The sequence below is a fragment of the Tachypleus tridentatus genome, chromosome 2 (genome assembly GCF_004210375.1).
Source record: "Tachypleus tridentatus isolate NWPU-2018 chromosome 2, ASM421037v1, whole genome shotgun sequence".
Classification (NCBI taxonomy): Eukaryota; Metazoa; Arthropoda; class Merostomata; order Xiphosura; family Limulidae; genus Tachypleus; species Tachypleus tridentatus.
Window position 1 is genome coordinate 94,181,956 of NC_134826.1, and position 9,799 is coordinate 94,191,754.

Here is a 9,799-nt window from a genome sequence, read left to right on the forward strand (position 1 = left end):
AGCTATTTGTACTACAAAATTAAGGTGCCAACTGCCAAAAATTATTCCTTTGGAGCTAAAGATAAGTGAAGAAAGACGAATAATTTAGTTATTTGAACATTAATATTACTAAAGAAAATAGCAGCAACTTAGTTCTTTAGACCATAATATGAGTCAAGATAATATAAGTAAATTAACTATTCCGAACATATTATTAATAATTAAAATAACAGCAAATTTGATCTTGATATACAAAATGAGTAAAGAAAAAATAAATTAACTGTTTCTACTCTATTATTAATGAAGAAAATAATAGAAAATTTGATCTTGATATGTAAAATGAGAGAAGAAAAACAAATAAATTAACTATTTCAACCATAATATTTTTCTAGAATACAGCAGCAATTTAGTTCTTTTGAGCTTTAAAATATAACAGAAAATACTATTAAGTTTCCTATTTAGGTTATAATAGTAATGGATAAAACACCGGGAACTTTTAAAACATAAAATAAGTGAAGATAATGTAAGTAAATTACATATTTGAGAAAAGAGTTAGTTAGTTCTTTGGACTTTCGAATGAGTAAAGACCAATAGGAGGAAATTAATTATTTCAAACATAATGTTAATGTATAAATAACCAGTAATTTAGTTCTTTCGACTTAAAATGAGTGAAAATAACACGAATAAATTCGCAATTTTGACTATAATATTCATAAAATAATATATAATTATTTTTCCACCATAACATGAGTAAAGAAAATAATTAAAATTATAATATTAATGAAAAATGTACCAGGAAATTAAATCTTTGAAACATAAAATGAGTGAAAAAGAATATCAACAAAGTAACCTTTTTGACTATAGGAGAAAATTGTCTTTCTAGATTATGTTAGTAATGTAAAATACCATATGAAGCTAGTTGTTTGGACCATAAAATGAGTGAAAAAATATAAATAGACTAGCTATTTCAGTCGTTATATTAATATGTGTGTTTTCTTATAACAAAGCTATATCGGGCAATCCTCTGAAACTACCAAGGAGAATCGCACCACTGCTTGTAAATCCGTAGACCTACCACTGTATCAGCGGAGAACTGTTATATCAATGAAAAAATATAGGCTAACTGATTCTTTTAACAATAAAAAGTGAAAATAATACAATTATACTAGCTGGTTATTTGAATCATAGTACTGGTGAATAAAATATGGGCCAACTAGTTCTCTTGACCATCATGTGTATACGAGTGAAGAAAATAATAGTAACTTAGGTATTTAAGTTATAATATTAATAAAGAAGATAGAAGAAAATTAGTCTTTCGCCTAATTTGTGTTATACAAATAAATTAGCTAATTTGATTATAATAGATTATAATAGATAATTAGTTTTATTTACCACAATATGAGTGAACAAAATAATAATGAAGTAGTTGAATGGACGATTATAATTTTTTCTCAAAAACGTTAACAGATCGCTCCTTCTTATATAAAATAAATGAAAAACAATGCGATTTATTTAGCTGTTTGGACACAATATTAATATAGAAAATACTAGCAAGTTATTTATCTTGAATATAACATGTGTGAAGAAAATAACAGTAAATTAGCTATTTAAATCACAATATTAATTTAGAAAGTACCAATAAGTTAGTTCCTTTTAACATAAAATGAGGGTAGCAGATACAAGAAAGTTGGTTATTTGGACCATAATACTGAGTGACAAAATAACAGCAAACTTCCTTCTTTGGCCACAAACAAAAGAAGACAATATAAGGGAAATAGCTAGCTATATTGGCCACAATGATAAATTAAGAATATACTAAGAAATTAATAGTTTGGACCATAATATAAACAACTAAAATAATAACAAATTATCTATTTAAATGATAATATTTATGTATAATGAAATACCAACAAATTGGTTCTTTCAAACATTGAATGAGTAAAAAATTATTTGCAAGTTAACTATTTAGGTTACAACATTAATGTACAAAATAAAATTAGTTCTTTCAACCATAAAGTAAAAGAAAATAATACGAATAAATTAGCTATCTGAATCATAATATTACTTTTTAGACAAGACAAGTAGCTTCTGGACTATAAAGAAATAGCTTCTAAAGTAACTGTTTCAACCATAAAATTAATGAAGAATTTGTTTGTTTTTGAATTTCGCGCAAGGCTCTACGAGGGCTATCTGCGCTAGCCGTCCCTAATTTAGCAGTGTAAGACTAGAGAGAAGGCATTATCACCCACCGCCAACTCTTGGGCTACTCTTTTACCAACGATTAGTAGGGTTGACCGTAACATTATAACGTTTCCACGGCTGAAAGGGCAAGCATGTTTGGTGCGACGGCGATTCGAACCCACGACCCTCAGATTAATGAAGAAAACACCATCAAATTGATTCTTTGAAGCATAAAATTAGTGAAGTAAGTACAAGTACATTAGCTATTTAGACGATAATCTTAATGAAGAAAACATCAACAAGTCAATTCCTGGTGCAATAAAATGTGTGTGTAGGAAATGCGAGTAAATTACATATTTATATCATAAAATAACTAAAAATAATATAAGTATATGAGCTACTTGAACTATAATATTAATGTAAAAACTACTAGCAAATTACCTATTCTGATCACAGTATCAATGTGGAAAATTAGCTATTTCCATAAATATGCTAAAATAATATGATTAAATTAGTTGTTTAGACAATAATGTTAATGAAGGAAGTATCAGCAAATTACATCTATGTTACATAAAATTAATGAATCAAATAAAAGTAAATTAGTTATTTGAATCATAATATTAATGTGCAGAAACACCAGCAGATTATTTTCTCGACCATAAAATGAGTGAAAATAATACTATTAAATCATCCATTCGAACCATAATATTAAGGTAAAAAATACAAACAAATTAGATTCTTTCGACCATAATTTAAGCGAAGAAAATGATAGTAAATTAGCTACTTAAATTTTAAACTATTATATTAATCAATGAAATAACAATAAATTGGATTTTTGAAACATAAAATAAATCAATAAAATTGGAAGAAATTAGTTTTTCAATCATAATATTTGTATAAAAAATACCGGCAAATTACTTATTTAGACCATGAAATAAGACCTTCACTTTCGCTGCTTTCGTCCAGTTCTCCCGTCCTTCCTCTCACTCACAAATACACCACTCCATTTTTTGAAATGTTAAAAATAAAGTAAAAACCCCACGGATATTTTAAAACATTTCTCATGTAAGGGGACGAAGAGGAACTACAAAGTTCCTGAACACCCCAGTTGGAGAGAGAACTCTTCTGATTTCTCTCTCTCTAAACTAAACCCCTGCCACGATAGTTTTGTTTGGTTTGTTCACACAACACCAACAACATGTTAACAACTACGTACATACAAATCAATCTTCTTTCACACCACAATTTCCCGGTAAGATACTAGAAAGCTATTCAGGTTCAATCAAGAGAAAAATCACCATGAACTCAAAAATTAACATTAAAAACTTGAAAAACACTTCTCCGGACATGACCAAATACCAAATATTATTCTCAAAAAAAGGCTCCAGTCTCCTATTACAACATCTCACAAATATCATGAATACTTCAATACCCTGACGCATGAAAAAAAGCCATTATCACCACGATTTCAAAGAGACAAACAAACAGGACAAATCCTGATAGCTTCCGACCCATCAGCCTGTCAAGTTGTCTTGGCAAACTGATGGAGAAAATTATTTCAAATCGCCTCCTTCATTTCTGTGAAATAAATAACAATTAAACAATAGATCACCTCATACGACTCACTGAATCAGTTCACAAAACATTTAATAACAATCAGATGTATTTTTAGATTATAAAAAAGCATTTGACAGTGTTTGGCATAACGCCATTAAGTGTAAATTAACTCATCTGAAAATAAACCACTTTTATCAAATATGTATCAAACTTCTTAACAGATAGAACAGCCCAAGTAAAAGTCAATAGAACCTTATCAAAATCTTTCAAAATTACTGCAAGAGTGCCCCAAGGATCCGTCCTCTCGCCACTCCTGTACATTATTTTTGTTAGTGATATGCCTTTTCCCAGTCTAACGTACACTTACAATTCACAATACGCAGAAGACATTGCTATATGTAGTATATCTAGAAATCCACTAATGGCCATGTCTCGCGTTTAAGAAACACTAAATAATGTCTCGAGCTGGAGCAACAACTGGAGATTTGTTCTAAATTCAACAAAAACGCAAGCAATCACTTTTTATAGGAAATTAAAAAGACACAGAAAACCTCTGGAAAAAGTAAACATCTCACTCGGCAATACGCCTATCAACATGAGCAAGCACATCACATCCCTTGGCATCACTTTCGACTCAAGATTAACATGGAAAACTCATGTTATCAACATACACTTATCCATCAAAAAACGCATTTCACATTTAATGACCATATCTAGCAAACATTCAAACTGCTCACTAGAGACCATCATCCAAATATACAAGGCTTACATCCGTCCGTTAATAGAATATGGTGTCAAGTCACAAATAATATGTCTAACAACACACTACAGAAGATCCAAGTACAACAAAATAAAATACTAAGAGCAGCAAACAGACTACCATCATACACACCTGTAAACTATGTACACCACATCAGTAACCTACCAACCCTTAGAAACAAGCTCACAGAAATATCATACAAATATTATTTAAAAACAGAACACAGAAATCAACTGCATCATTATGTAAATTAGCCAGTGCGCCTAGAAAATAAATTTCATCATATAACATATTTGAACAATTACAAATCACTCAACAAAATACATAATCACAGATAAGGTGAATTTATGTATACATTTATATATATTTCTTTTTCAGATTCGGGTACAGGACAGGTAAAACTTTCGGCGCCTGTCCTGTGAAAGTGGGTTTTCTCGGGGCATTGCCGTTTCCCCCCACATCCAAATCTCAGACAATGGATCTTTAGATCCCAGCCAAGGCAACACTACTGCCCAGTCCTGAATCGGATCGTTTTACGTTGATATCTGCTTGTCGAGCTTTGGCCTGGCTCACTTCTCTGGTGTCGCCTTTGTTTCACCCCCCTCTTTCTCACCCTTAATTTTATAATGCCCAATCGCACTTCATCACCTTAAACAAGTAAAAATTAAATACAGGCAAAATTCCAAGCACAGTTAAATAATCTTTCACGTGAGGGGACAAAGAGGGACCACAACGTTCCTGGTCACCCCTGTTAGGGAGAGAATTTTTTAGATTTCTCTCTCTCTAAACTAAACCCCTGCCAAGTTCGTTTGCGTTTGCACACACTGACTTGAAGATGAAAGGCGGAAGACTTTCGAAACGTCGTCCTCTACACTCGTGTCTCCACAACAGGCAGCTGCCGTCCATTCTACAAAGTTTCAAAACTATTTAATGTTTCGTATAATTGCAGCATTAAATGCTAACTGAATATATGTCAAAAATATGTTTATAATGTCTCCACTTTTTTTTACTCAATTCTGTAAGGTCTTCAATATTCCGTAAATCAAGAAGGGAATCACCACTGCAAGAATTTTTGGATTTCTATTACTGGGATCATATTAAGAAGACCTGGCTTGGCCAGGTGGTTGAGGCACTCGACTCATAATCTGAGGGTCGCAGGTTCGAATCCCTGTCACACAAAACATGCTTGCCCTTTCAGCCGTGAGAACGATATAATGTGATGGTCAATCACACTATTCATTGGTAAAAGAGTAGCGCAAGAGTTGGCGGTGGGTGATAATGGCTAGCTACCTTCCCTCTAGTCTTACACTGCTAAATTATCGACGATTAGCGCAGATAGCTCTGGTGTAGTTTTGCGCGAAATTCAGAAACAAAACAAACAAACACATTAAGGAAACAAAACGTTCGGCCGCGTGTCTTGCACAGCTTTCAAATATCAATAAGTTAAAAAGGAACATTCGATACTCACAGGTAATTACCTTTGGTATCCTGCAGTGTTATTGATCATCACCATTATGTGGTAGGGTAAGGTTAATAGTGAGACTATCTGACAATATTCCAGACAATATACGAACTGCTTGAATAATGTGGTTTCATTTGTGCTGACGTGATGGCACAGTTGTGGGTATTTAGTTCACGGCAAACGGATTTGTGCATGGATTTCTTTTTTGTTGTTAGATCGGTTTTAATCAGACTTCACAGCAGGACCTCGGGAAAATACTTTTCTACTGCTGTTTGAATTTTTTGGTGGTTCCATAATATATAACACATTTCGGTACACTACATACTTCAATATACTTTAAGACTCAAAAGTTGGTACTAACTATAAACTAATGAAACGTTATCACTCCAGCAGTGCGATATTTGAAGCCAGGCTTAGAATAATCATACGCTATCTGACAATAAAAGAGCTTTACCGGAAAAACTGCTTTAACCGTAGTTGCTGTGTTTGTTAAGTGCAAAGCTATACACGAGACCATTTGCTCCTTGTTCACCGCGAGAAATAGAACCTCAGGTTTTAGCGTTATTAGCCTCAAGCCAGCTGCTGAACCACTGGAGGACACTTCACTGTAAGAACAATAAAAACGTTTAATTAATTCATTCTAAGTGTAGATCCACTAAACTGTAAGAGGGACAATAAACCGAACAGACTATGCACTCTAATTACTTTAAAAATCACTCTTTATACACACACACAATTTGAAATCTGTTCTGTTCTAATTAAGACTGATGTGATACAAAACATCCATCCACTGCCATATGCGATTCTTATCACATTTGTTAGGACTAATAACCTTCCTTACTTTACCATGATTTACATCCTGGAGCTGTGTTTCTTGTACGGGAATTCGATTTTAAATAATCTTTATGCTGCCATGAGCGACAAATTCTGGCATCCAATTAGACTTATTCTGCAGAGATAATTCTAGAACGTATTAATTTAGATGACTATATTTTTAAAAATACTAAAAAACTGTAATTTTCTCCTTTTTTAACCTAAAGAAAAGTATAACTGTAACAATAAAGATTATATTCGCCTAATTTCAATACTTGAATCACACTTTTTTTCGATATTACCAAGAATTATAACCATGTAATGCAAAACTATAACCTTCAAAGTGTTAGTCACGTATTCTAAAGCTATAATTTTCTCGTGCTTTGTTGCTCTCCAATATCTGATGCTTCTTGTCAATAGTTTTAAAGGGTGAGAAACAAAACCACACCCCTAATAGGTCTCCGTTTAGATTATAGTTACATGTTTGCACCCCTATTAGGTCTCCTTTTAGATTATAGTTACATGTTTACACCCCTATTAGGTCTCCTTTTAGATTATAGTTACATGTTTACACCCCTATTAGGTCTCCTTTTAGATTACAGTTACATGTTTACACCCCTATTAGGTCTCCCTTTAGATTATAGTTACATGTTTACACCCCTATTAGATCTTCGTTTAGATTATAGTTACATGTTTACACCCCCTATTAGATCTCCATGTGAAATTATAGTTACGTTTTTATATTGTCTACAACGAATGAAATTGTTATCTTAAACACTACCGCACTTATAAACAGAAGATAAGGTTCTTAAACACATTTTTAGTGATTACTTATTGGAACTTTAATATAATCCAATTAAGTTTCACTTTGCTAAAAGCTGTATTTTTAAAAAGCGCTATTGATATGTGTTTGTGTTTTTTCATATTTGCAACAAGTATGGTAAAGTGCAGTTTTAAAAACCTTAATATCAGATTCTTGAACGTTTTAACAATAAATGTACATTATTGTAAAGTTGGCGATATGTGTCTATTTTGTTGACAAGACATGTCACGTTTTAAAGTTGCGGTGAACGTCTCTACTTTTTAGCGTGATACACGCACAAACTAAGGTTGGTGATGGCACTAGGCCCGGAATGGCCAAGTGGGCTAAGGCGTGTGACTCGTAATCTGAGGGTCGTGGGTTCGAATCCCGGTCGCACCAAACATGCTGGCCCTTTCAGCAGTGAGGGCATTATAATGTGACGGTCAATCCCACTATTCGTTTGTAAAAGAGTAGCCCAAGAGTTGGCGGTGGGTGGTGATGACTAGCTGCCTTCCCTCTAGTCTTACACCGCAAAATTATGGACGGCTAGCGCAGATAACCCTCCAGTAACTTTGCGCGAAATTCAAAAACAAACAAGCGATGGATGTAATTTTTGTTGGCGTGGCATATTCCACGTTTTAAAATGGGTAACAGACACCTCTGTTCGTTGTTCTTTTACATGACAACGCTTGTGAATTGTAATTAAATATAAATCACCAATTTTATGCAACTTATTTCGGCCTACGTTTAACCTGAAAATCAGGTTTAAAGTTCTTGTTCCAAACCGGCCTTCTTTGAACGTTATAATATTACAGCTTGTTTGCTTTACGTAGTAATAAGTACAGAGAACTTAATGTTTACTCAACAGAGCGATACCACCGTATGCCAACATACGTTCTGTCGCATTTAAAGAGATAAGTGGTAAACCGAGTTGGCTTGGCTGTTTAGTCATCTTAAAATAAGTCCAGTATCAAGACATTCGGTTTCTTAGTTTTCGTAATAACAACAAAAAATGAGTTGCAATTAGTACTTTCCGTCTGGTTTCAATATATTAGAATCGGCTTAAGACAGTGCACATGAGTTTAAATCTTTTAATTTTTCGTGAAAACAATAATAATAAAAAATACTGGCAATCTTCACGATGGGAGAGGGCGCTCTCATTGTTATCACATTGTCCATGATTCATCCGAACAACAATATGAAAGCTCAATGATAGTAGATAAGGGAAAATGAAATATTCTGTTTTAGCAAACACAAGTTATCCAGAATTATGAATTGCCGTCTCTATTGCACAGTCATTATGTCGGATCTTTGTAGAACATACATCATAACTTAAAGCTCCGTTGGTGGTGAATGTGATTAGTGGTAAAAGAGTAAAATTAATATACATACACAAGATACATATCTCTATATAACTGTATAACGTGAAAGCTTTAATACCCATCATGACTTCACGTTCAATATTTTTAACATCAAGGTACAAGGCAATCAACAACAGCACATTCTCGTCAAACTTCGTTTTACACGTGAGTAAGAGCGCTCGAGAGTATTAAGTCTTCCTCTATATTTCATTGTTTGTTTGTTTGTTTTTTGGAATTTCGCACAAAGCTACTCGAGGGCTATCTGTGCTAGCCGTCCCTAATTTAGCAGTGTAAGACTAGAGGGAAGGCAGCTAGTCATCACCACCCACCGCCAACTCTTGGGCTACTCTTTTACCAACGAATAGTGGGATTGACCGTCACATTATACGCCCCCACGGCTGGGAGGGCGAGCATGTTTAGCGCGACGCAGACTCGAACCCGCGACCCTCGGATTACGAGTCGCACGCCTTACGCGCTTGGCCATGCCAGGCCTAACAACAGCGTCAAGACCTTGTTAGAAGTATTGAAGTATGATGAGTATGGCTGGGAGGTTATCGGAGACTTCAAAATGGTAACATTCCTGACGGGTCTCCAAGGAGGCTTTAGCAAGTTTCCCTGTTATCTTTGCCTTTGGGACAACGGGGACACTGCAGTGCACTACAACAGGAAGCACTGGCCACAACGAACCGACTTCTCTGTGGGGAGGCACAATGTCAAGTACAAGCCACTAGTGGACCTCCAGAAGGTGTTGTTCCCACCATTGCACATAAAATTGGATCTTATGAAACAATTTATCACAGCTCTTAATAAGGAGTCTGCATCCTTCAAGTACCTTCGAGAATTTTCCCCTAAGCTGTCTGAGGCGATGGTCAAAGCTGGGGTCT